The sequence below is a fragment of the Microcebus murinus genome, chromosome 5, assembly GCF_040939455.1.
Source record: "Microcebus murinus isolate Inina chromosome 5, M.murinus_Inina_mat1.0, whole genome shotgun sequence".
NCBI lineage: Eukaryota > Metazoa > Chordata > Mammalia > Primates > Cheirogaleidae > Microcebus > Microcebus murinus.
Window position 1 is genome coordinate 59,060,817 of NC_134108.1, and position 26,784 is coordinate 59,087,600.

Sequence of the window (26,784 nt, forward strand, 5' to 3'; positions counted from 1 at the left end):
AAAAAAATAGTGACTGTTAAAAAAATAAATCCTATCCTATCAACAGGGGTAAGGTAGATTCAGGATTGCTTAATTCAGTAAGTAAATCATATTATCAAGGATTCAGCTCTTTTCATTGCTCTGTTTTGTTATAACCTCCCCATTTTGAATTTTGTCCTCAGGCTTGCCCCTTCGTATTACAAAATGGTTGTAGCAACTTCAAGCATTAATATGCAGAAGCAAAAATAAAAGGGGAGAAGGAAGTTTTTTTTCTGCTTCTTTCTTTTTGAAGTGAGAACACTTTTCCTAGAATCACTCAGGAAACTTCCCTCATTCTTATTGGCCAAAATAATACCATATGCCCACCCTAGACCAATCATCAACAAGGTGGTGGGTGGGACTACAATAAATATCGAGACTCACTCCTTGGGGCTACAGATGGGTACCTTCTTGGAACACAAGAGAGCAAGAGATGAACACCTGATAAAAATTGGGGCTCCATTATGCTGGCAAAAAGAAGCAAGAGAGTGTGAAGATGAGAAGAGTTGTGAGAAACTATCAAGTGGGCCTGCCACAGCCTATCATAGAAATATCCAACAGAACAAGAGAGGTGAAACTATAGGAGGAAGAGGGGAAAGGGGATGACTGGGGTCTCCGGTTAACAAGAGAGGTGAACAAGGGTAGTAAAGGCCAGGACACTGTTAGAGAGATCAGTCTTGGATGTAACGAACTCCCAGTGCACTGAGAAGGGAGGAAGTTAGGTAGAAAAAGGGAACTTGAGGACAAAGGTCAGATATGAGAACTTTTAGAAGTTTAGATGGGTTATTGCAGGTGGAAATCAGAAGATATAACAGCACACAGAAACAGCACCAGCTGCAGGTTGCAAGAGTTACCTGGGAGCATGAAGGAGAGGCCAGGCTTCACACAATATCTCATTCCCAAGCACTTAACAGGAGAGAGGTAATTAACTCTAGATGGAATTCAAAGTCTTGACTAAGTTAAATAAGATTATGGAAATACGAGATAGAGAAGCATCTTCTGTGTCAATTTGGCCTTAAAAAATCTTTACGGGTACATATTTATTTAAATCATACTAACACAAAAATTTGCATGCTATTAGGCAACATATGTGGGGAAAAAACTTCACAGAGAGCCTGGCATACAGTAGATTCTCAATAAATGTCATTTTATAATTTGCATCGTATTTCTATACCTGGCCTATTACAAAGTCCAATTATATCCAACCCAATTTATATACCTCCTCAAATTCGCTTTGTCCCACCTGCCTCCTGGGTGCTTGATGGCTTGCCCAATGGAAAGCCCCAGCCAGCTGGTTCCGCTTTCCTTTCATACGGACTAGGCTCAGGCATGGCTTTCTCTGATGCTCATGTAAACCTTCTAGAGGCCTGGCACCCAGTCTAAGATAAAGTGTGGTGTTCAAAAAAATAAGGTCCAGCTTTCCAGTGACTGTTAGGAGGGACCGGATAATACCACCAGAAGTTATGGGATCTTAAACATTTCATATCTCTGCAGAGTGTCTCCACAGTAGGACTTAAGCTACAATAGCTCAGAGTGCTAACCAGTTGAGTTATCTGATTGAACTTGGACCAGCGAAAGAAGAATAGAAGGATCTGGCAGAGAGTTTTCTCCCCCTTTACACACCACCCACTGACTCTGAGCAAAGGCACAGTGGCTCCCTGTAGCCTGTTCTGAAAGGGCCAAGGACCAAGCCACCAGCTATGGATATCTGTGAAGCTGTTGCCATCTTGGTTAGACAGAACGTTATATTTGTTTTCCTCCTTTCCTGCCCTGCTCCCCTTTTCTGCCTCTTCCTGCTGCTTTGGGATTTCATATTCATGCTCCCACCCCCTTAAATGGCTAACAAATGAGCTTTTCTTCCTCAGGCTGTTTTCTAGAGAACCCCAGTGAAGACTCAACTAACAGCTGGATTGCTGACCTATTCAGCAGACGCATCGAGAGTGTGAAACAATAAGGCGGTCTGCCAATTCCCAAATGCACAACTTCAGCTGATGAAAACTGCTCAAATAGCTCTTGAGCCCTTAAAAGAATAATGCAAACTTAAAAGGAATACTATAATCATTTCAAAACAATCCATGAAATATACATAGCACAGATCTGACACAAACTAGGCACTCAGTAACAATTAGGTGGTTTGTTCATAGATTTCCACACAATTTCAGGGAGAGCATGGGACAACATGGAGTGACATAAAGCATTTGTTGTCCTTTATTTTGATCATGTGCACAGTCAGGGACGACCCAAAATCCTCAATGAGCTATTAATACAATAAATGTTTTTGTGTTCAGTCCTGTACTTCAGGGAACTGGGTGCAGAAATTAGAATATGAGCTTGTTAATAGAATTCAAACCTCACAGAGAGCAGTCTACTCCATAAGCTTTGGGGTGAGAAACAGCATAGACCACTGGAGAATAGCAGCGAGCCAGACCACAGGTGGCAGCTGTCAGTTAAAAGGCAGGTGTGCCAAGGATGAGGCACTGTCATGTAATCCAGGACTTGTCAACCCTCAGACAAGTCATCCATAAGTCAACCCTCCATTCTATGGTTGTGCTGTGATTTTAGACTGTCACTTGTATCATGTTGTACTTAATCCTACCAGTTGTGAAATTAAATACTTAACAAAATATTTGGACAACAACAAAACATATTCTCCTCAAAAATACCATAACTACAAAATAAAAAAAATAAAAACTGATCAGTCCAATTGTAAACTTTTATAAAACTTGAAAAACATCCTAAATAGTATCTACCCTTAATACTGCAGTTACAACTTAAAAGTAACAGGTCAAACACATCTAACTGCTGATAGCATTTTTTTTCCAAAAAGGCTGATGAATAATAATGTTATGGTATCCTAAACAATAATCCCATGAAGTGTACTATTATACTCATTTTACAGAAAAAGAAACCAAGGCTTAGAAGGTATAATATTTCTTTGCCTCAAGTCACAGAACATCGGATGTTGAGGTAAAATTTTTTTCTACCTTGTCAATAATTATTCCTATAACATTTATAGCAGAGGAGAATACTATCCAGTGTTTAATATGTTTAACTTTTATTCATTTATTCACAAAAGATTTAGCATCTTCTATCTTTGAGTATTTTTCTGGGACATATCATTACACCATCGCGTATTTTATATAACTCTGAAATCTGCACCATTAGCCTGGGACATAAGAGTAGCTGCTACTATTATTACTGTACCTTCTTATTGAGTACTTAATATGTGCTATTAAATATATGACTCACATTAGACAATTTAACCCTCAAAATAAGATTACCCTTTAGAGATTTGAATCAGGGGTCTCAGACCCCAGCCTATGGTCCCATCCGTGGTCTATTTTATAGTGGGGCATCTTGACTCAGAAAGGGTATCATTTTTTGCAAGCCAAAGCTTGAAAGAATAAAGAATCAAACCCCAAATCTTGTAGCTTCAAACTTAATCTTTAATTTTTAAATGTTAGATATTAAAACCCTCACATTTAGGACTAAAGAAAAAAAAAAAACAGAAACAGCAGTAAAGAAAACAAAAACCACTGCTATGATAAACACAAGGTAAGCACTACAACCTTTTATCCTACTTGAATGAATAGATGAAGACTCCTCTATATCCTTTGTACATAAACTTCATTATTGAAAAGCTTTCTCAGGGTATAACACTTTGAAATAAACAAAATAAATACATTCCTTCCAATGCATTACTTTCCAGTTTTAGGAGGACAGGTTGTGCAAGTCAAAGATGGGGGGAAAGAACAGATACTGAGTACAGGCACATAAATCACTAAATTTACCCCCATTTTTTGTTTTACTATTTCAGCCATGGTCCATCCATACCATCATCAAGGTCATAAACAATTTCTTCTAATTATGTATTCATTCAGATATTCACAAAAAAGAAATCATAATACAGAAAATCCAGAAAAGGAGACGATTAATATCACTTCCTTTCTTTGCTTTCATTCCTAAAGTTTAAAGAACTCAGAGTCACTTGCAAGATGGAAACCAACTACTTTAAATTTTGATGCCATCTTAAAGGGATTCAAAGAAGGTGCTAGGATTCAAAGCCTCCCTTTGAAGTAACAAAAAAAAAGAAAAAGAAAACTCTCAAGAAGATTGGTTTTTGTCTTGCATTAGTGATCTTTCTTAAGTCACTAATGTCTAATTCTCTTTTCAGTCTAGCATGTAAGTGTGTGCTGCTGAGGTTCAGAAACATGTCATGTGCAAAGACTTTACGAAATGCCATCATTTACATTTGGGGGAGAAAAAACCTTCATAAACAAAAATGAAACTGAAGATAATACCAAATGTAGGGTTCTTCTAAATTTATTGAGAAATATTATAACTACCTCTTGATCTGAGCATATTGATGAGGTGCTTCTTTGAGTATATGCTGTTTTGGTGAAGAATTGGCATAGCTGTTCCATTTTAATCTGCTAGCCACTTAAAGTTCAACGTTATATTTAACTAAAATGTTTTTAAGCTCTACCATTTCAAATTGTCCTGAAATCTCCTCTCATAGCATATGCATAGTATAACTTCGAAACCCCTGAATATGACAATATAAAGCCCATTTTGCTCTGACCCCTGCTTCCCTGCCCCTTCTCATTCTTCAATACCCTTGTCTCCTCTGGTGTTTCCTTTCCCCAAGTTAAAGCTGTAACTGCTATTTGCAGTCGAGGAAATGCATTAGCTCTGTTACCCTCGTGCCTGTGTACGTTCTCCCAGTGTGTGCCCTCATATTCCTCCTTCCCAGGCCAGTCTGACTCCTACCCTACACAAGGATGAGTTGCCCTATGTGCCTTCAGAGTGCTCTTTGCATATCTCCACCAAATCACCCCAAAAAGCTAATGTGTATTTTGTTCTTCCCATGTGTCAGCAACTGTGCAGAACAAATTATGTATATGAAGTATAACCTCTATGAAGTTGGCACTATCTAGTTATCTTCATTTTTCAGCCTTAATAACTTTAGGTACTTTCCCTAAGGTCATATAAATATTAAGTATCAGATATGGATTCAAACCCAGGTCTGACTGATTCCACATCCTTTGATCTTAACAAATATGTCAATTCTAATTGTCATAATGTATTGTTATGCTGGCTTCAAATTCACTGCCCTCATTTTGAACATGATCATTTAACATATGTTCATTAAGATGTATTCTTTAGCACATTATGGAGAAAACTTCTCAAACACCTTCCTAAAGAAAAAACACCCCATGCCAATAGAATTGTTTTAATGTTATACTCATTATGGTTCCCAATTAATGCTTTCTTTTTCCTAAGAGATTAGAAACCATCTGATTAATAATAAAGCATAAAATTCTGACAAATACCATTATAAAAATTTGCAAGCTGTGGTCTCTACAATTCACATACACTTCGCAACACCCTTCTATCTGCTAGAAACAAGCTTATTTTCTTCCTTCCATCTCTTCTGTCCACCCTCTCTTCATTTTTCTTTCTCTCCTCTCTCCCTTAATGAGTCATTTACCTTTCTGACATATCTTGATTCCTAACAGATGATGTTTCTGTGATCCTATGTTTATGTGCTTTCAGTATCCTAGCATGAAATGTGCCTATCTGATTTAGGAGTATTATTTCACATGTTACAGCTGTATGTGCTCTTGCATCTTTGTTCCCCATGGTAAGTTTGATTTTCTTCTTTTGTGTTACTTCTATTCTTACTATTTGCATACCACTTTCCTTGATGTAGAAGGAAGCAATTGGAGTTGAGTAGTCTTGCTGTTTTCTCTCAGCCGGTAGCATTTGTCCAGCTTCCTCAGGAGCAAGCCTAACCCTTTTTGCTCAGCTACTTCTTCTACATACCAATAAAAAGATCATTTTTGATTGTGATTAGCATTCGGTGAGCTTTGCACCAATATGTTTTGGGGGCTTCTGATACCATTGTTTTAGTTCCCAATTATATAACTTATTAATAGAGATTAATCTATTCGAAGGACCCAGGATCTCTCAACTATCTTGTTAGAAAGATAACAGAGGTCATTTCAGGTTCTAGCTACAAGGTCCAGAGGTGCAGATGACTACTGCTTTTTTATCCTTACCTTAGCTGTGCAGACTTTGTCCTAGGAGCACCAAAGACAATATGCCTACAAATTCATTTTATTACTGTTTTTGATGCCTTAGGCTTCATTCTTGTATTCTCATTTCACACCAGAATTTATTTACCAACATAAACATGCACACCTCAAGTCCTCTCTTTATCAGTAAAGAGAGCAGCAAACCAATCTATAGAGTTCCCATTGGCCTTAAAATCAAAAAACATCAGGAGTGCCTTGTTAGATGAATTTAGCAGCAGGGAAGCCTGCAGCTCATCAGCTTTCTGTTTCTCAAAAGTAGGTACTTACTGCAGTCAAGAGGAATTATTCCTGAGGATTTCTGGTCATGGGGATGTTTTCATTGCCTTAAAAAATGTCAGAATAAGACAAAAGAAAAGTCTTCATATTTATTTTTCCCTACAATATTTCACTTGATTTATATGCTCTTTTGATCTACTCTCAGATTGTTTTCATTAGTAAGTGAAAATTAATTGTTCAAATGAAATCCAAGTTAACAGTATTTTTATTCATTCACTAAACAAACATTTAGACATTCTACAGTGGCCCAGATGCTATAGTGGGTGCATAGATAGATGTAAGACATGCAGGTCTCTGCCCTCAAGGAAGAGTCAACAAGTAGTAAAGAAAGACATATTAATGGAATATGATGAAGATTTTTAGTGACAGACTAGAGAAAGGACAGATGTGCTCTTCCTGGCAGTGGTCAGGAAGACTTCACAGCAGAATGACATGGGAAAAGAAAAGAAAAACTATTGTTGGGTATCTAATATGTTTCAGACCCTTATTAAGCACTATCCAAATGACATCTAATTTAATCTTTAACATATTTCTTTTATATGGACAACCTTTCCCCCATTTTTAGATGAAGATAAGGCTCAACAGGTTAAGTAACCTGTCCATATCTTGTGAGTGACAGAGCTGATATTCAAAATGTACCCAATTCCAAAGTAATGGAAATGTACCCAATTCCAAAGGGTACAAAATGTACCTGATTCCAAAGTAAATTCCAAAATGTAAATTCCAAAATGTACCTGATTCCAAAGTAAATGAATTCTACATTATGTCACCTTCCATGGGTCATTTGAACTATGCGATAAGGCATAATTGGGCAATTTTTTAAAAGATATACCTCAAAGGAGTTTTCCAGGCACTCTAGCCAGAGGGACCAACATGACAAAAAGAAATGTATAGAAAATATTATAGGAAAAGAAAAAATTTCTGAGGTTAAACATAAATAATGATAAACTTGCCCCATCATGATCTAAACAAAGAATGTTTATTATGAATATTATCATTTTATCTATGTTGTGAACTTCTCCATAAGTCCCCTTGCCTATTTCAAAATTTTAAGACATATTTTTAAGATGTTTCTAAGGATAAAAATAACAATAACAAATAATTGCATTTTTATGTGCCAGGTACTTTCTAAAATGTGAACAAACATTAACTTCTTTATAAGGATCTTATGAAGAAAATACCACTATCATTATCATTTTAAAGATGAGACAATTGATATATAGGAAATTATGTAACTTACCCAAGATCATACAACCAGGAATTGGTGGGATTGTGATTTGAATATAAATAATGATCTTATCCGCTACACAGTACTGCCTCTTCAGTTTTAGTCACCAATAAAAGCATTTGAAAGTTAAAATGATTATTCATATGAGAAAAGAAATAAAATGGGACTACATATCAAAAATCTGGAATGCTATATAGATGTCAGAGTGACTTGGCTTTATCTTCTCTCATTTCATCAACTGTGAGAGTTTATTCAAACTATATGCTGCCAAGCAAGAACTGTTTCACTGCTCCATCCTTTTCTCTCCTTGGAATTTTGTTTTATAGAATAATATCCCCAGGTTAAGATAAATATTAGTTGTACTCACTAACTAGGATATGCAATGTCTATTACAGTAATACAATCATATGACATGTCAGGCTATAAAGGATTTTGGCTCTTTGAGACATTCCTTAATTTCTTTGAGTTAGATACATGTGTGTTATCAAAAATTAAATGTTCTAACGGTCTGCTACTTTTAAGAAGGAGTAATGTCCTAATACCAAACTTCCTTCACTACTACAGATAATAACTAAAAATCAGGGATAAAGGGTAGGGAAAAAAGAGAAAAGAAACAAAATACTTAGGACTTCGAAGAGTAAACTAAGCAGATGGATTATACAGGGGAGTTAAAACTCTAAGAAAGCCACTGACATGAGAGTGCCCTACTTTTTGTGGATTTGCCCTGAGGACAGTCACAATTATATCCATGGAGAGGAGTGGCTACAACTCTGATAGGAAACTGATCGTCTTTCTGGCTGGGGGAACCAGAGAAAGGAACATGAAGCAACCAGAGCCATCAGAGAGTAAGGAGGAACCTAAGAGAGGAGATAGTCAGTGCTGCCCAGGAGTGGGAAGTTTGAGTCTGATTAAGTCAATTGCTTTAAAAAACACAACAATAGCACTCTTTGAAGAAATATAAAGGAATCAAGAGAATCTAAGACATGACATGCCCAACATCCAGGACACTATGCATAATTATTTTATATCCAAAGAGCTAGGAAAATGTGACACAGTCTCAAGCAAAAAGAAAGTAAAAACCAACTGCAAGATGATTCAGATGTCAAAATTATCAGGCAGAGACCATATAGCAGCTATTATAAATATGCTCATTGAGGTAGAAGAATATATGCTTCTGATGGAAGAAAAGATAGCAAACTTTAGCCTACAAATATAAAACATAAAAAATAAACTTAATGAAAATTTAAGAATTAAGAAATATAATATTTATTTCAACAATAGGAAAACATAAACCCTATAAAAAATGAACAGATACCTTAACTGACTCCTCTCCAAAGAAGATATATGGATGGCAGGCGAATAAGCATATGAAAAGATGCTCCACATCATATGTCATCAGAAAAATGTAAACTAAAATAACAAAATATTATTATACCCCTGTTATAATGGCCAAAATCCAGAACGTTGACAACAAACACCAAATACTGACAAGAATGTGGAGCAACAGGAACCCTCATCCATTGCTTCTGGGAATACAAATGGTATAGCTACTATGAAAGACAATTTGGTGGTTTCCTACAAAACTAAACATACTCTTACAAATAATCCAGGAATCGCATTCTTCATCATTTATCCAAATGAACTAAGCCCAAGCCCTGATTTCTTCAGTCCCCTAGAGAACCACGATTGTCCCTCAGTACCCACACAACCCTCCCAGTGGTGTGGTGTCTTCCGTAGGCCAGGTTTCTGCAGCAAGCCCCAAAGACAAAGCTTGGCAGAGGTGGTGACACCCAACTCTCTCTGGAGCCTTGTCCCTTTGTTCTTCCCAAAAGGTAATCTACATCCACACAAAAACCTGGGTATTTATAGCAGCTTCATAATTACCAAAACAGAAAAAAAAAAAAAAAACAAGATGTTTTCAGTAGCTGAATGAGTAAACTGTGGTGAATCTAGACAATGGAATATTACTCAGCACTAAAAAGAAATGGGTTACCAAGCTACGGAAAAAACTTGAAGAAATCTCGATGCATATTACTAAGCAAAAGAAAAGAATCTAAAAAAAGTTATGTAACATATGATTCCAACTATATAACATTCAGGAAAAGACAATACTATGGAGAAAGTAGAGGTTAGATAGGAAAGAGGGATGAGTAGACAAGCACGGAGTATTTTTAGGATAGTGAAATTATTCCATATGGCATGATAATATGGGTACAGGTCATGATACATTTGTCAAAATCCACAGAATGCAAAATGCCAAGAATGAACCTTCATGTAAACTATAGACTTTGGGTGATAATAATGTGTCAAAGTAGGTTTATCAACTGTGAGAAATGTGTTACTCTGGTGCAGGATGTTGATAGTGGAGGAGGCTGTCAACATGTGGGGCAGGAGGTATATAAGAACTCTATTTTCTGCTTTCTGCTCAATTTCACTGTATGTGTAAAACTTCTCTAAAAAATAGAGTTTACTTAATAGTAAAAAATACAATATCTAAATAAAATTTTCACTGGATGGCTTAGTACCATAATGGAGAGATAGATAGATAAATAAATGAAAAAGAAGTAGTGATCTTAAAGATACATTAATAGAAATGATCCATTCTGAAGAAGAGAGAGAGGAAAAAATTTGAAAAGGTCTAATATATTCATAGTTAGAGCTATATGAAAAGGGGAGAGAGAAGAGGAAGGAGAAAATAGTTGAAGAAATAATGGCTGAAAACTCAAATTTAGTGAAAGACATAAATTTCCAAATTCAAGAGGCTCAGAGATCCCACAAAGGATAAACTATATCTATAGAAATCATGTCAAATTCTTGAAACTAAAGACAGTTAGTGAAAATGAAATAAGAAATGAAAATATCTTGAAAGTAGCAAAATTAAAATGACACATTACATACAAAGGGATACCAATTCAATGTCTACTGACTTCTCATCAGAAGCCACGGAATCCAGAAGAGTGTAGACTATATTAAGAGTGCTAAAAAAGGGAGGTAAAAAAAAAAATCAATGGAGAATTTTGCATCTAGCAAAAATAAGTTTTAAGAATAAATGGTAAATGAAGGCATTATTAGATAAAGGAAATTGAAGCAAGTATATTGGTACTATAACTACACTAAGGCTTAAGGGGTTTCTTAAGGCTAAAGGTAAATAATATCAGAGGGAAAGGTATGTTGTTTATGTTACATGCATTGGGATTATTATGTGTTTTATGCAAAGTCATAGATATATATGTATTATGGAGCTCTAATAGAGATGTACAAGGAGATTAATGTTGTGTTCATGCCTGCTAATGCAACATCCATTCTGCAGCCCATGGATCAAGAAGGAATTATGACTTTTGAGTTTACTATTTAAGAAAGACATTTCATAAGGCTATAGCTGCCATCGACAGTGATTCCTCTGATAGATCTAGATAATGTAAACTGAAAACCTTCCAGAAAGGATTCACCATTCTAGACACCATTAAGAATATTTATGATTCATGAAAGGAGGTCAAAATATCAATATTAATAGTTCTTTGGAAGTAATTGATCCTAACCCTAATAGATGACTTTGAGGGTTTCAAGACTTCAATGGAAGAGGCAACTGCAGATATGGTGGAAACAGCAACAGAATTAGAAATGGAGCCTGAAGATGTGACTGAATTGCTCCAATTTCATGATAAAACTTTAACAGATGAAAAGTTGCTTTTTATAGTGGAGCAAAGAAAGTGGTTTCTTGAGATGGAATCTACTCCTGGTGAAGATGCTGTGAATATTGTTGAAATAACAACAAAATATTTAGAATAGTATATCAACTTAGTTGATAAACTTTAGTTGATAAAGCAGTGGCCAAGGTTTGAGAGGACTGAATTCAATTTTGAATGAAGTTTTGCAGTAGGTAAAATGCTATATCAAACAGCATTGCATGATACTGAGAAATCTTTTGTGAAAGAGTCAATCCATGTGGCAAACTTGATGGTTGTCTTATTTCAAGGAATTGCCACAGCCACTCCAAACTTCAAGAGCCACCACCCTGGTTAATTAATGCCATCAACACCTAGACAAGACTCTACATCAGCAAAAAGATTATGACTTTCTGAAGGCTCAGGCAATCATTAGCATTTTTAGCAATAAAGTAGTTTGCAATTGAGCTATGTACATTTTTTAGACATACCACTATTGCAAACTTACTAGACTACAGTATAGTATAAACATAACTCTTATATGTACTGGGAAACCTGGGACCAAATCCACAATATTTCCAAGGTATGCCTATAATTCTGAATGGATCACAGACCTGAATATTTACCAGACTTCAAGCTATACTATAACGGTATAGTCACCAAAACATCATGGTACTGGCGCAAGAACAGAGACATAGACCAATAGAACAGGACTGAGAACCCACATATTATACCATCCTCATATAGCCATCCAATCTTTGACAAAGCAGACAAAAATATACAATGGGGAAAAGAGTCCTTATTCAATAAATGGTGCTGGGAAAATTGGATAGTCACATGTAGAAGACTGAAACAGGATCCACACCTCTCACTGCTCACAAAAATCAACTCATGATGGTTAACAGACTTAAACCTAAGGCATGAAAACATAAGAATTACAGAAGAAAATGTTGGGAAAACTCTTATAGACATTGGTCGAGGCAAAGAATTTATGAAAAAGATCCCAAAAGCAATCACAGCAGCAACAAAAATAAATAAATGGGACCTGATCAAATTAAAAAGCTTCTGCACAGCTAAGGAAACTATCATTAGAGTGGACAGATGACCTACAGAATGGGAGAAAATATTTGCATGCTATATATCTGATAAAGGGCTGATAACTAGAATCTATATAGAACTCAGGAAAGTCATCAAGAAAAAAATCAAACAACTCCATTAAAAAATGGGAATGTACATGAACAGAAACTTTCAAAAGAAGATAAAGGCCAACAACATATGAAAAAATGCTCCACATTTCTAATCATCAGGGAAATGTAAATCAAAGCCACAATGAGATATCACTTAATTCCAATGAGAATGGCTTTTATCAAAGAGTCCCAAAACAATAAATGTTGGCATGGATACAGAGAGATAGGAACACTCATACACTGCTGGTAGGACTGCAAACTAGTACAACCTCCATGGAAAGTAATATGGAGATACCTCAAACAACAAAAAGTAGAACTACCTTTTGATCCAGCAATCCCACTACTGGGTATTTAAGGAAAAAAAGACATTCCATAAAAAAGACATCTGCCCTCAAATGTTTATAGCAGCACAATTGACAATTGCAAATATGTGGAAACAACTCAAGTGCCCATCAATACATAATAAGTAAATTAATAAAATGTGGTATATGTATACCATGAAGTACTACTCAGCCATAAAAAATGATAAACTAATGCCTCACATATTATCCTGGATAGATCTGGAGCCCATTCTTCTAAGTGAAGTATCACAATAATGGAAAAACAAACACCAAATGTACTCACCATTAAATTGTTACTAATCAATCAACAGTTATGTGCACATCTGGAGGTAACTAATATTCATGGAGTGTCGGGCAAGTGCAAAGGAGAGAAGGGGATGGGAAAATTCACACCCAACGGTTGAGGTGCTCACTGTCAGGCTGATGGGCACACTTGTAGCTCTGATTTGGGCAGTGCAAAAGCAATTTATGTGACCAAGGCATTTGTACCCCCATAAAATTATGAAATAAAAATAAGTAAATAAAATATATACAATATTAAAAGAGCAACAATTAGAAAACTTCTAGAAGCAAACATTTTAAAAATATGTATACTGCAAGAGGCAATGATTTCTTAAAACACAGAAAACACAAATCATAAAAAAATGATAAAATCTATATTATCAATATTAAAAAGTTTTGCTCTTTGAAAGCTACTTTCAAAAAATAAAAAGGCAAGTCATAGAGTAGGAGAAAATTTTGCAATACATATATTTGACAAAGAACTAGTATTACAAAAAGAACATGTACAATGCAATAAGATTACAACTCAATAAAAATGGGCAAAATACTTAATAACACTTTACGAATGAAAATATATGAGGGACTAATAAGTGCAACAAAATATGCCCATCATCACTAGTCATCAGAGAAAGGCACATTAAAGCCATAATGAGATGCCATGGTACACCCACGAGAATGGCTAAATTCAAAATGACTTACAGTACAGTATCCTTGGTAATGATAGGCAGTAACTAGAATTCTCATATACTACTCATGAGAATTTAACATGGTATAACCACTTAGGAAAAATGTTTGTCAGTTTCATAAAAAGTTAAATATATTCGTATCCTATGACCCAGCCATTCCACTGAGTTATTTTCACAAAGGAATAAAAACATATATCCACACAAAGTCTTATGCAAAATATTAATAGCATCTTTATTCACAATATTCAAAACTGTAAACAATCCAGTTGTCAATCAACATCTGAGTGGTTATGCAAAATGTCATGTTTTCATATAATGAAATGCTACTCAGCAATAAAAAGAAAGGGACTATTGATACACCCAACAGCAAGAATCAACCTCAAATCATTATCTTCGGTGACAGTCAAAGGCACAATCTATTTATATAAAATTCTTAAAAGCACTAGCTAATCTACAATATATTTAAAAAAATCAATGCTTGCTTGCCTGGAGCAGTGAGTAACAGGAAGAATAGTCTCCAATGGGGCAATAGGACACAAGAACTCTCTTGGGGATGATGAAATGTTCTGTACTTGACTGTGGAAGTGATTTCATGGGTGTATACCTCCATCAAAACTGATCAAATTTAATGTATTATAAAGTTGATATAAATTTCTAAAAAGATTTAAACAGTCTAAATATATTTCTAACAGCATTTATTTGCATAAACATTGGTTAGAGCTACATATCCACACCATCACTCAATTTCCTCATTCAACAAATGAGTCTTATGTGGAACCTATTGAAAGAGAAAGAATATCTTGACTATATTCTGAAACTGAGAAGAATGGCACAGACAAGATGAGGTCTTATTAAGGCAGCATGCTGAGAAAGGGCAGTTTATCTTTTCTTTTTCTGTACAATACCAGAACTATGATTATAATTATTTAATGGTCTCCATCTAGTTCAGATACTTCTTTTATTTTTTTAGCCATTCTTAATAGATTATGTTAATTCAGAGCTACATAATGTAGACAAATGAATTAGTTGAGAATAAATAAAAAGTCACACTATGAAATGAATTATGTACATTTTCCCAAGAGTCAACCCAGGCAAACATACCAATTGTTATTACACATAATATACATCTCTAATAATAAACAATCCTTATGAAAAAAAGAATTTATAAAACCATTAATCATTAATGAATTAAAATAAAGTCTCTGTCCCTTTTCCCTTTAGTTTATCATTCTGTTGTTTTTGCTTAGGTCTTGTCTGGTAGTTGCCCCACTTATGGGACAGAGCCTCAGAAGTACAGAGAATATTTAACCCACAGCAGCATAGTCAGGGTAGAAAATCAGTATGTTCTTAGAGAGTGTCAAAGGGATCACTAGAATGAGAAGAGTCCATAAATGATGGAAGAATGAGAACAGGTATCTATAGTGAGGTTTGTGTATTGAGTGAAAAGTGGGTAAACACAATCATCAATTCACCGCCTAACCCTCAAGGAATAATCTTTGGGGCACCCTTTTTACACAGAGATCCAAATGCTCATGCTATGCACCTCATAAGTCGAGGAAAATGCCATATTAGAGTGGAAAACCTGATTCTCTCTTTTTTTTGCATATCCTTTGTGGTATTTCTTGCTACATGTATTCCTTGGTATTATTAGTCAAATATATAAACTGCCTAGTTTTTCTGCTTTGCAATTGCTCAAAGTTCAAACTAAGTCTTAATCAAATAAAATATTTAGTTCTCATTACTATTCTTACTCATTTATTAAACATATCCAATCTGTGTCTTTAGTAGAGAGGGAGGCTGGGAGAGCAAGCTCAGCTTTGTCAGTTCTGCAAGTATGAACCAACCAGAGGGAGGAATTGCTGCTGAGCTATGGATGTCTCCGTAAGCAGGGGTGTTCAAAAGAAATCAAAACTGAAGTAAAGAGGAATGTCTATAAACCAGAAAAGAGAGTATAACTGGGTTGTCAGAACAAGAAGGAGGTCCATAGCAGGAAGAAGCTGGAATCCAAAGCCATTTGATCAGACTGTTTGAGATTAGTGTGTCATTTGAGTACGATCCTAGATCAGTACCTAAAATTGGACCTTTCACTTCCTAAATAGTGCAAGACGGCACACGGAAAGGGCAGGCAGTAGTGATCACTGAAGTGTTGAAAACTATGGGGTTCTCATTCCCTTCAATGTACCTTCTGCAAACTGCCAGTTGTAGCCACTGCATTCTCTTTGCCCTCTGTCTACCTCCCCAGCACATCACTGCTCTTTGGTGATGGTGGTGAGAGATGAGAAATATAGAAATTTCTCCAGCTTTTAGCTGGGAAAAGTATCATCTCCAGATCAAGAACTATCTGGAAATGTCTCCCCAATGGTGCCAGTATAATTAACTCCATGATACTTTCATGCTGCTCCATCAACCATCATTCACAGCTAGAGTAAAACATGGCTGTGTATTTAATTATTTTTTGTCTTCTTTATGCAGACTTTTATCATAATTCTGTGATGCTCTGCAAATGTTGGCACGTTGCTCCTGAAAAAGTCCTGGAAAGTTATTTTCAAAATATTAATTTCCTTGCTTACTAAAGTTAAAAGACACTGAGTGCCTTGTTTCTTTCTTAGAGTCATCATAATCATCAGTATAATCATGTATGAGGAGCAAGACATAGCTAAAATTTTTCTTCTCATGCTTCAGTTTTTCTCTTACCTCACAGATTCCAATTCAAAGCATAAAATAGGGGCAATAATGACATAATAGAGTTTGTTGCTAGGAGTTGAGTTCTCATATCTGAATGGTTGACAAGTGACTTCAGGCAAATGACTTAGCCTCTCTCTTTATCTTGATCAGACATTCTCTGAAATCTGGCCAAGGGTAGAAGTATCTGAAAGTATCTGAAAGAAGTATCTGAAAGGGCCAAGTACTGAAAGTATCAGGACTGAACTGGAGGTAATAATATCCAATCTATCTACTTCACAATATTCATATGAAGATATCAGAATGTGGTAATAAATGTACTTTGAAGAACTGGAAACACAAGAGTAATATATTATAAAATAAAATTGCAACACTTTGTAAATTCAGCAAGGTTTACACTACCTAAAACATTAGCAAGTAAAATGCAGCTATTGCTCATGTTTAGTTTATTATAAAATTACTTAAGAGATAATATCTACTGTTTTATTATTGTTGGCATTATTTTTTAAATGTATAGACCCCCCAGAATGTAACAATTTATCTCAAGTATGATTATTCTTTACCTAGAGAAGGGAAAAACTCATATTTATCTCACCTGCTAAAAATTGTATTAGCTTTTAGAGAACTATACCAAGAAAATCTTTGTTTTGAATGTAAAAATCAAGGTAGATTTTAATACAGGGACCTGAAATATGAAAGTTATCAACTGATGCTATTTGGCTGAGATTTCTGCCATTATATAGTGAGTCAGTCCTGCAAAGATCGTGTCACTTGTGTGTCACTATCTTAAAGGATTGAGACAGACAGAATGATTTAAATCAATATAATTACTGAACTAGGGCTCAAAGAAAGCGTGTCTTGTGTCTTTCAGGACATTTTACTCAGAGCATATCTGTGAAGGAGATGGGGTATAATCAGCCTTGCTGACAAGCTAGACTTCAGTTGACCCTGTAAACACTGCTTTTTTTTTTTTTAATTTTCTTTGATTGATTTAAGGAGGGAGGAAGAGGAAACACATCTTTTTGTTCTTTTTATCAACAATATGATTAAGAGCAATTTAATAGAAATAGCATTTTGTGATTAATTTCATTTCATGTATGATTTTAATATTCCTATTACGTCTGTGGACATTTGAATAAAAGCATCCCAAGTAAATATTTATTCTACTTTTTGCTCCCTTCTACATTCTCTTCCTTTCTTCCCACCCAAATCAATGTTAGTGGTAGCATCATGGGATGGCAATAGTACTACCCTTGGCCTGGAAACGCCTGGATGAGTTTTGAAGTGGCCATTTAATAGATGTATAATCTTGCGAAAGTCATTTATCTCATCCAGGTGATAGAAAAATGATGTTACATGTGCCAATGTCAAAGATCCCTTCTAATTCTAAACAAAGCCAACTTAGTCTTTTAAATTCATCAACACATTTTGATGATCCTCTTCTGTAAATACCAACTGTCCTCACTATGTCAGTTAACACTCATGTTAAAAGTTTTTGTGTGTCTCAGGAAATTCAGTCAAAATACAGCTGAGTGCCAACATAAGTCTAGGTTAAAAGAAAAGTTGAAAATTCAATAGTTAAAGGGAAAAACATTAATGACATTTTAATTGACACAGAATCACTTCATTGAGGTGAAAACTTATCTTTTTTAAAATATTAATATTTATCTGATAATTGACTGATCATCAGGAAGATGAGGCTGAATTTATATAATATTATCTTTATAATAATGAAAATTGTAGAGACCATAATGTCACCAAACCCAACACTACATGCACTCTAAAATTTCAACATTAGCTCACTGATTAATATTTTCTAGAATTTAGCTTAACAAGCAGATTTGTGAAGTATTGTATAGTCTTTTGATATTCCAGGTCCAAGAACTCTCTTAAGGTAGAGATATTCTGGGTTGTGAAGGCTCCCCATGTAACTAAGTGACAGATTATAGGGCTTTTCTATAGGTTAAAATGTGTAGTTACCTTGGTAGCTGCAAAAGTAAAATATCACATATCATAGTATAATATCCCAGGTACATTGTCACTGCCTCTTGGTTGCCTTTGACCTGCTTTCCATTTAGTTATCTCTGGCTTTCTAGAGCTCTTGAACTTGAAAAAGGTTAGACAGCGTACTGCTGGAGCAGTTGTGAGCATCAGCAGATTTAGCTTGTAATTTCATTGATCTATATGGGCTCACTGTTTGCAAACCAGCTGCCGCACTGTTTCCCCACAGCTACTGATCTCAGTAGCATTGATTTTTTTCCCCCTTACATTAACATAGCATTACTCCTTTAATGGGCAATAAATGACTGGATGTAAATACAATCAGAGCTGCAACAACAAAAGGAAAACGTCAGACTCATTTTTATTTAAGGGATTCTTTCCATTAATATTTGCCATAAAAATTATAACACAAATTATTGACAAAAGTAATGCAATTTTGATTTTAGTGCATTTTGTTCGTTTGTAGATATGTGGTGTCTGCCAAGTGTTCTTTCCTAGTGCATTAGGCAAAGCAATAGAATAACAGCGCTTTTATGGATACTGTAAATTTGCACCATTACCTTAGGACAATTAAATTCTATTCATGAAGGAAAGCAGAAAGCAGTACAAAGCTTTACACTTAACTCCACCTATACTGAACATGAAAGCATTTCAGATTGTGTCAGCTGGCTAAATGACACATTTAAGATATTGGTTGATTTCAATAAAATTAGAAAAAAATGACTAATTTTTGATATTAAAGAAGCAAGTCTATATCAACATTAATATATAACCTTTATTCATTTCGCGGATGTATATTTAAAGTGAGTATCTGTGTATGTGCAGGGTAACACCTTAGAAATTATTTTTTATATTTCCCTTTTGGAGTTAAACTCTGTAAATAACTGTGGGATAGGATATAAAAAGCATGCATTTTAAAATTAATTATGCATAGATATGTTTTAGGTGGTGAAAGACACGAAAAGAGCCTAAAAACAGACTTTCACTTTTTGTCATCAATTTAGTTACTTTAAAGAAGCCAATCGCCATTAAGCCCAACCAATAATTTCAATTTGTAATAATACAAAGTCAGTGTATCTTATTTCAGAAATTTTAGAATCTCAATTGAATTCCATTTCTACTGACAGTATGTAACCAATCTCTCATATCCAACACAATCTCTATTACCATGCCTAATGTGTTCTTTTTTTGTTTGTTTTGAGATGGGCAAATATCTTTGGCAGCAAATTTCTCAGATGCTTTACACCAGGGCTCTGACAAATATGGTTTTGAATTTTTAAGAAAATGATACTGAATCTAAAGTCTTCTAAAAAAAATCAACTATTTTTTTTTCTTTTTTGATTTCAGAATATTACGGGGGTACAAATATTTTGGCTATCTGAATTGTTTTTGTATAGTTTGGGTCAAAGTCATAAGTGTGCCGATCACCAGATAGTGTGCATTGTACCTATTATGTGTGATTTTTACCAATCTGCTCCTCCCCCTCCCACCTGCTTGATTTCTTTTGAATTTTACTTCCATATGTGAATGTGAGTATTGATCAATTAGTTCTAATTTAATAGTGAGTACACGTGGTTTTTGTTTTCCCATTCTTGTGATACTTTACCTAGAAGAATGGTCTCCAGTTACATCTAGGATGTTACAAAAGGTATTAGTTCACCATTTTTTTTAAATGTCTGAGTAGTACTCTGTGATATATATATATATATATATATATATATATATATATATATATATATATGCCATATTTTATTAATTCACTCGTGAATTGATTAGTACTTGGATTATTTCCACATCTTTGCAACTGTGAACTTTTTAGCAATAAACATTCAAGTGTAAGTATCTTTTCAATAAAATGGCTTTTTTTCCTTTGGATAAATATCCAATAGTGGAATTGCTAAACAGGATTGTCCACTGTCTCCACTTCTATTCAATATAGTGCTGGAAATTCTAGCCAGAGCAATCAGACAAGAGAAGGAAATCAAGGGTATCCGAATAAAGAAAGAAGAGATCAAACTATCACTCTTTGCTGACAATATAATCTTGTATCTAGAAAACCCCAAAGATTCTGCCAAGAGATTCCTAGAATTGATAAATAAATTCAGCAAAGTCTCAGGTAACAAAATCAATGTACATAAATCAGTAGCATTTCCATACACCAATAAAAATCAACTATTTTAAACCCTGCCTTTATACAACTTTATTTACTTTCTCAATATTTTTCCATCAGTTTCCAAATTTCACTGAGGTCCAGGTACTTATCTTAAATAAGTGAAAATAACCATTTACTTTCAGCTATAATTTTTGTGTTTTGTGTATCAACATTCATTTTTTAAAATTCTGTGTTGTAGACAGAGATAAGACTTTTGATCTGAAGTCAGATTCACCAAAGTGAATGATAGAGATGGAAAAAATATCTAAAACATCTAGAGTACATTCCAATGCAATTCTCTCATTTAAATGGTTTTATTATTGTTTTATTGTTGTCACTATTGCTTACAAAAACATTTATTCATCTTTTTCACTCTAATGTCTTTTTCCAAAATTATGTCATTGTCTATAACTCTCATCAGTCTGACCCATCTCCAAACATGAGACCTATAAATAGCATGAAGAGTACTTAATCCTTATGGTATTGTCCAAAGTCTCAATAGCAAACAACAAACTGCTGCTGAGTCTCTGGGGTCTCTGTCATTGTCTGTTGGTGATTCTTCTACCTCCAATACTTCCTGCACTGCCTGTGATACTAATCTGTTCTGCTCTATGTGCCAATGAATTTTAAATGATTCTTTTTTTTTTTTTTTCGGTAAATGAATCAAATTCTCATTTCTCTCTAGCTTTAGGAGGAAAAGAATACTTAGAAAAATGAAATATCTTTCAGATAATTTTTGTAGGCAGAGAACAAACAAAAAATGTTTTATGTAAATACTGTTTCCTTTTTTAGAATTTTATATAATCCATATTTATTTCTATCATCTTTACAAAAATTCCCGCCCAATAACTAAGGAAGTAATTCTATGTAATCCAGTAAGATATCTAAAAAGTTTTTAATATTTCAAATACAGGAAACTTTATAAATTCTATTATTCAACTAATGTGTATAGGTATTCAAGACCATGCTGAATTGTTTTTGTTACAACTTAATTTCTCTTTAATATATGACAGACAGGCTCATTTCCAAACTGTAATACCATACATATAACATTATACGGAACCTTCAAGAAACTAGTCTTTCTGGGTTAATTTACTTAACAAACATACTAGTTACCAGAAACTATTTACTGAGCACTAGTTGGAAGTCTATCAAGTCATGTCCCCAGTTTCAGAGAGCTTATGGTCCAGCAGAGGTTACATATGGATACACAACTCAACCTATATTTTGTATAAAACTTCCTAGAACTGATGAGACTCTTCTTTCGTAGCGAAGACAATGGTCTGTTGTCCCTGTACCATGGACACAGGAAGACTACACCTCCCAAGCCCCATGTAGCTACCTGGGTGCATGACCAGTGGAATGCTGGTGGAACTAATGGACTTCACTTTCAGGCATGATTCCTAAATATCTCATGCAATCCTCCGTGGAGCCTCTCTTCTTTAACTCACTGACTAAAACAAATGTAGAGAGTCCTTCAGAGAATTCCAAAGACATCCAGGGTGTGATGGAGCCAAAAAAAAAAAAGGAATTTGGATGAAGACCTCCCCCCACCTTGCCCTCAGAACCTCTTGACCCACAGTGTCATAAGTGGGAAGCAATCTTTTGTCACTGAGATTTTAGGTTTGTGTGTTGTAACAGCTAGTATTTATTACTCTGACTCAGTAATTCTTGATGATCATTTTATCACTTATTGTCCTGTGTTATAGTACAAAGACATACACAAGCTTTACCAACGAATGTAGGTCTCTGGGTCACCATATTAAAGGAGACTCGATTTCTTGTCTTTATAAATTAGCTTATTTCCCCTTATAGACTTTTTTCTGACCATGTTTTTGTAGGTTTTCGGCAATGGTATCATTCTTCATTGAAAATCATGTAGCTGTCTCTGGATTTAATTTCCTATGGTCTTAAAAACTAGATAATCGAGCTTTGAATTATTAGTTACCATTTATATAACACTTAGCAAGTCCCAGGCAAAACTTTAATCACATGCAAACTTCGTTAAAACCCTTTAAGGTAGATATTATCATATTCATTTTATATATGAGGAGATGAAGAATTGAAATAAATTTCCAAATTAGTAAATTGTAGCATAAGTATTTGATCCTAAGTCTGTGACTGCTCAATCTGTTAATTCTCTAAAACATAGTTAAGTAGCATCTTTTATTATAATAGTTCAAATAGTGTGACAGGATATTATTTACAAAGTTCACATTGACATCTGAGAACCCATTTTTGTAGGGTTTTTTTCTTGACTATGTTCTTTTGTAGAGTTTTTTTCTTGACTATGTTCTTAATAGATGAAGCTCCCATATAGCTAAGTTCCAGAAAGATGAAATCTATTTTCTATAACAGATCGCTTATCTAACATACATGGGTATGATATTTTTACATTAAAAACATTTTTATTATAGAAAATCTATAATATTTTTAATATTTTATTAAAATAATTTTATTATTTTAATATTTTATTGTAGAAAATAAAAAATATAGAAATATATGACCCATATATATATATTATATAGCTTCAATAATTATCAAATAATAGCCAATCTTATTTACTATATTCCCTCACATCTCCCAGATCACTTTGAAGTAAATCACAAACCTCAAACTATTTTATTTGTAAGCTAAAGAATAGATATCTTTTAGACAATATCACTACAAGATAAGAACTCTTATAATAGCTATAATTATAATGCTATAGCCACACTTTTAAACAGATTAAAATAGAAATTCTTATAAAGTATTATTAATGTACTTACTAAATAATACATATTGTGTAAATGTTGTGTTTCAGAACTATATGAACACTTTTGAGTCCTATCCAATAAATTTAAAAAGCCTTGGTTCTATATTGAAATTATTCTTTTTGTTCCTATCAGCCTTCAGGCTGGCTGTTATTTAAAAGTTTTTCTTTGTTTGTTTGTTTGTTTGTTTTAATCATTGTGAATTCTATATCTAGGCCATTAAATATTTCCACTTCAAATTATTGTCATTCCTATTATTATAGTTATTTACAACTTGCTTGTTTACAGTCTGTATTACCTACATTGCAATAGAATTAACCTAGTCCAAGTTATTAAATTCTTCCTATCAATGTTAATGTGCTAGGAGTAAAAACTAGGACTTAAAAGATAACTACTAATTGCCAGAATTCAATCAAGTGCATTAATTCCTAGAAAGCATGGTCTGGCTTTTGAACTGGAAGTCAGGATTCTTAATCTGTTTCTGGCATCCTGACTCTGTCTTGTGTATCATTTACTGCATCTGTGCCTCACATCCTTGTTGTTAAAAGGGGAATAACAAGATAATAATACACATGCTTGGTGCCACACAGAAATCTTGTGAGAATTAATACTCAAAAAGGACTTCAGAGCTTAGTGGGAAAAGGCACTTTAGAATATAAACACCATGCAATTATTCTTATTACTGAGAGCTAGAAAAATGCTAGCAAGAAATAGCATGATTATTGTGGCATGCATTAAGCCAAATAAAAAAGCAGGCTACTGGGGAATCCCATCGAAGATAAAAATTACTTTGACCAATCCTTCCTTCCCTCCAGCCACTGAAAGAAATTATTTTTATAGCCGTGTTAAAATGGTACCCTAACTTCCTTTCATTTTGCTTAAAATCTGTGATACAGGAATTGTACTTAAATGAAATTTCCATCAGCTTTTACATATTAAAAAAAGCAAGTGCATTTTAATGCACATATTGAACATTAAATCATTTTTTGCTGCAGGTTATTGCAAGTAAATAGTAATTGTAAAATAGATTCTTTTTGATGAAACAAAATGAAAATAGACTGCTAAATGTTCACCTCAAATTTTCTCATCATTTCATTAAGAGTTCAACTAGGAAAGAAATTTTTATAATGATGGGCAGGAAGATCATACTCATCAATATACATCCATATGCATATGTTGTTGGCACATTGACTCTGGTGCCTTAAAATAAGAGAACAGAAATATATCAAATGCCTTTGTCTCTTAAAATTATTTGTGAGAACTATTTTTTTAATTGTCCCTTCATTCACAATATTCAAACACCAAAATCATTAAAAAATATAGTGAAGTTTAAATAAGAATCAGTTTGTACTTCCACGGACTTGTCTTTTACGGAATCAGGAATTTGACAAACAAAAATTAGTGAAACAGACTAGATTCTTAGGATACTAGCTACAAACTTCTATTCTACCTTTGTGTCAACTGTAAACTCAAACCCTCTCCATCCCCACTTGGTTTTTGCATCTTTATAAAATATTCTTCTTTAGGTTCAATTGTTTTACATTTCTACATATGGTTTACTCCAAAACCTAAATTAAAGTAATTATACACTTTAAAGCATTGTGGAACTGTAAAGATTCAGACTGTTTTAAACAAGAATAATACAACAGCAATACTTTAAAAGGACAGTTTCAGCTGGCGCAGACAGGAAGCTTAGAGTGCTACAGCTGAGCTTGCATTGCCACCTATGGTTGCTATCTGACAGTTCCCAGGGAAAAGAAACGTGTTCTGTCCTCTGATTGTACAATGGCACTAGGCACTATGCTTTTAGCCTTAGTTCAGTTCTGAATAAATACCTTATGGCATAAGAGTATCAATTCCAACTCTAAATTTTGGAAATTTCTATACATGATTTCAACTCTTATTAATGTGGTAAATTAACATCCTACCACCTCCATTGCTTTAATATATATTGTCAACCATACACAACTTCTCTGATTATGGTAGTGAAAATTCCTTTAAATAACAAGCATGTTGATAGTTATTAATACTTTGAGGAAGTATTCTTCCTCATACTCCCTCAGAGTATGATCTCTGAGGAAGACACTTCTGTTGGCTAACCTCAAATCTTGCCTCTTGTCGATTTAGTACTTAGATTTAGCAAAGTGATGCAAGTTGTTTAAGTTGTGCACACACCTATATTTTCACTTCTTAGCTAGATGGTGAGCTCGATGGAAACAGAGGCTGTGTCTCATGTCATTGTACACCCACAGAGTTCTGGGCTCAGAGAAGCTGCTTACTGATATTTCCTCTTGAATTTATTTTATTATTAATTGTCTTAGGTCCAGATCCCTAGAAGCGGAGCCTGAGAAAACAAATTGAATGCACAAGACATACTGAGGGCATCATCTTCAGGCAAAGCCTGTGAAGGAGGGATAAAAACAGAACAAGCACCAGATATATTCTCCAGCAAACTGGTATTAACTGAGTAGCACCTAAGTGGACACATAGGTACTACAGTAATAGGGTATTGAGGAGGGGGGGAAGGGGGGGAGGGGGGCGGGTATATACATACATAACGAGTGATATGCGCACCATCTGAGGGATGGTCATGCTGGAAACTCAGACTTGTGGGGGGAGGGGGGAAGGGCATTTATTGAAACCTTAAAATCTGTACCCCCATAATATGCCGAAAAAAAAAAAAAAAACAGGACAGGAAAAACCTGGGCAAAGATGTGGTCTTAAGTGAAGCCTACCTAGCCTTGGCCTGATCCTCAACATGGGTGGGAAGAGGGGGTCTGAAGCATAAACTGCACCATGAAAATGCCCCTCCTTAAGACTAGCAGGACAGTAAATTGTACGTCCTCTTATTCAGTCTTAGCTGTGGCTTCCGTGGATGGTAGGAGGTGTATAACCTCCTAGGGGAGGCAGCACCCACAGCTGAGAACAAATCTCCAAGGAAGGGGGCGGCAGTGAGCTGTGAGTAGGCAACAACCCCACCTGCTGACAGACAACAAACGGGCCCTCATCAAGGGGATCTGCCTAGATCACCTAGATCAGCTGCAGTCCCCAACCCCTGGGGCTGCACAGGTGTGGCCTGCTTAGGAACCCGGCCACACAGCAGGAGGTGAGGGATGAGCAAGCAAGCAAAGCTTCATCTGTGTTTACAGCTGCCCCCCCATCACTCACACACTGGCATAAGCTCCGCCTCCTGTCAGATCAGCGGTAGCATTAGATTCTCAGAGGAGCCTGAACCCTACCATAAACTGTGCATGCCAGGGACCTAGGTTGCCAGCTCCTTATGAGAATCTAATGCTTGATGATCTGAGGTAGAGCTGAGGCAGTGATGCTAGTGCTAGGGAGTGGCTGCAAATACAGATTATCGTTGGCAGAGAGGTTTGACTGCACAGAGACATAATAAAACAACTCTTTGCAG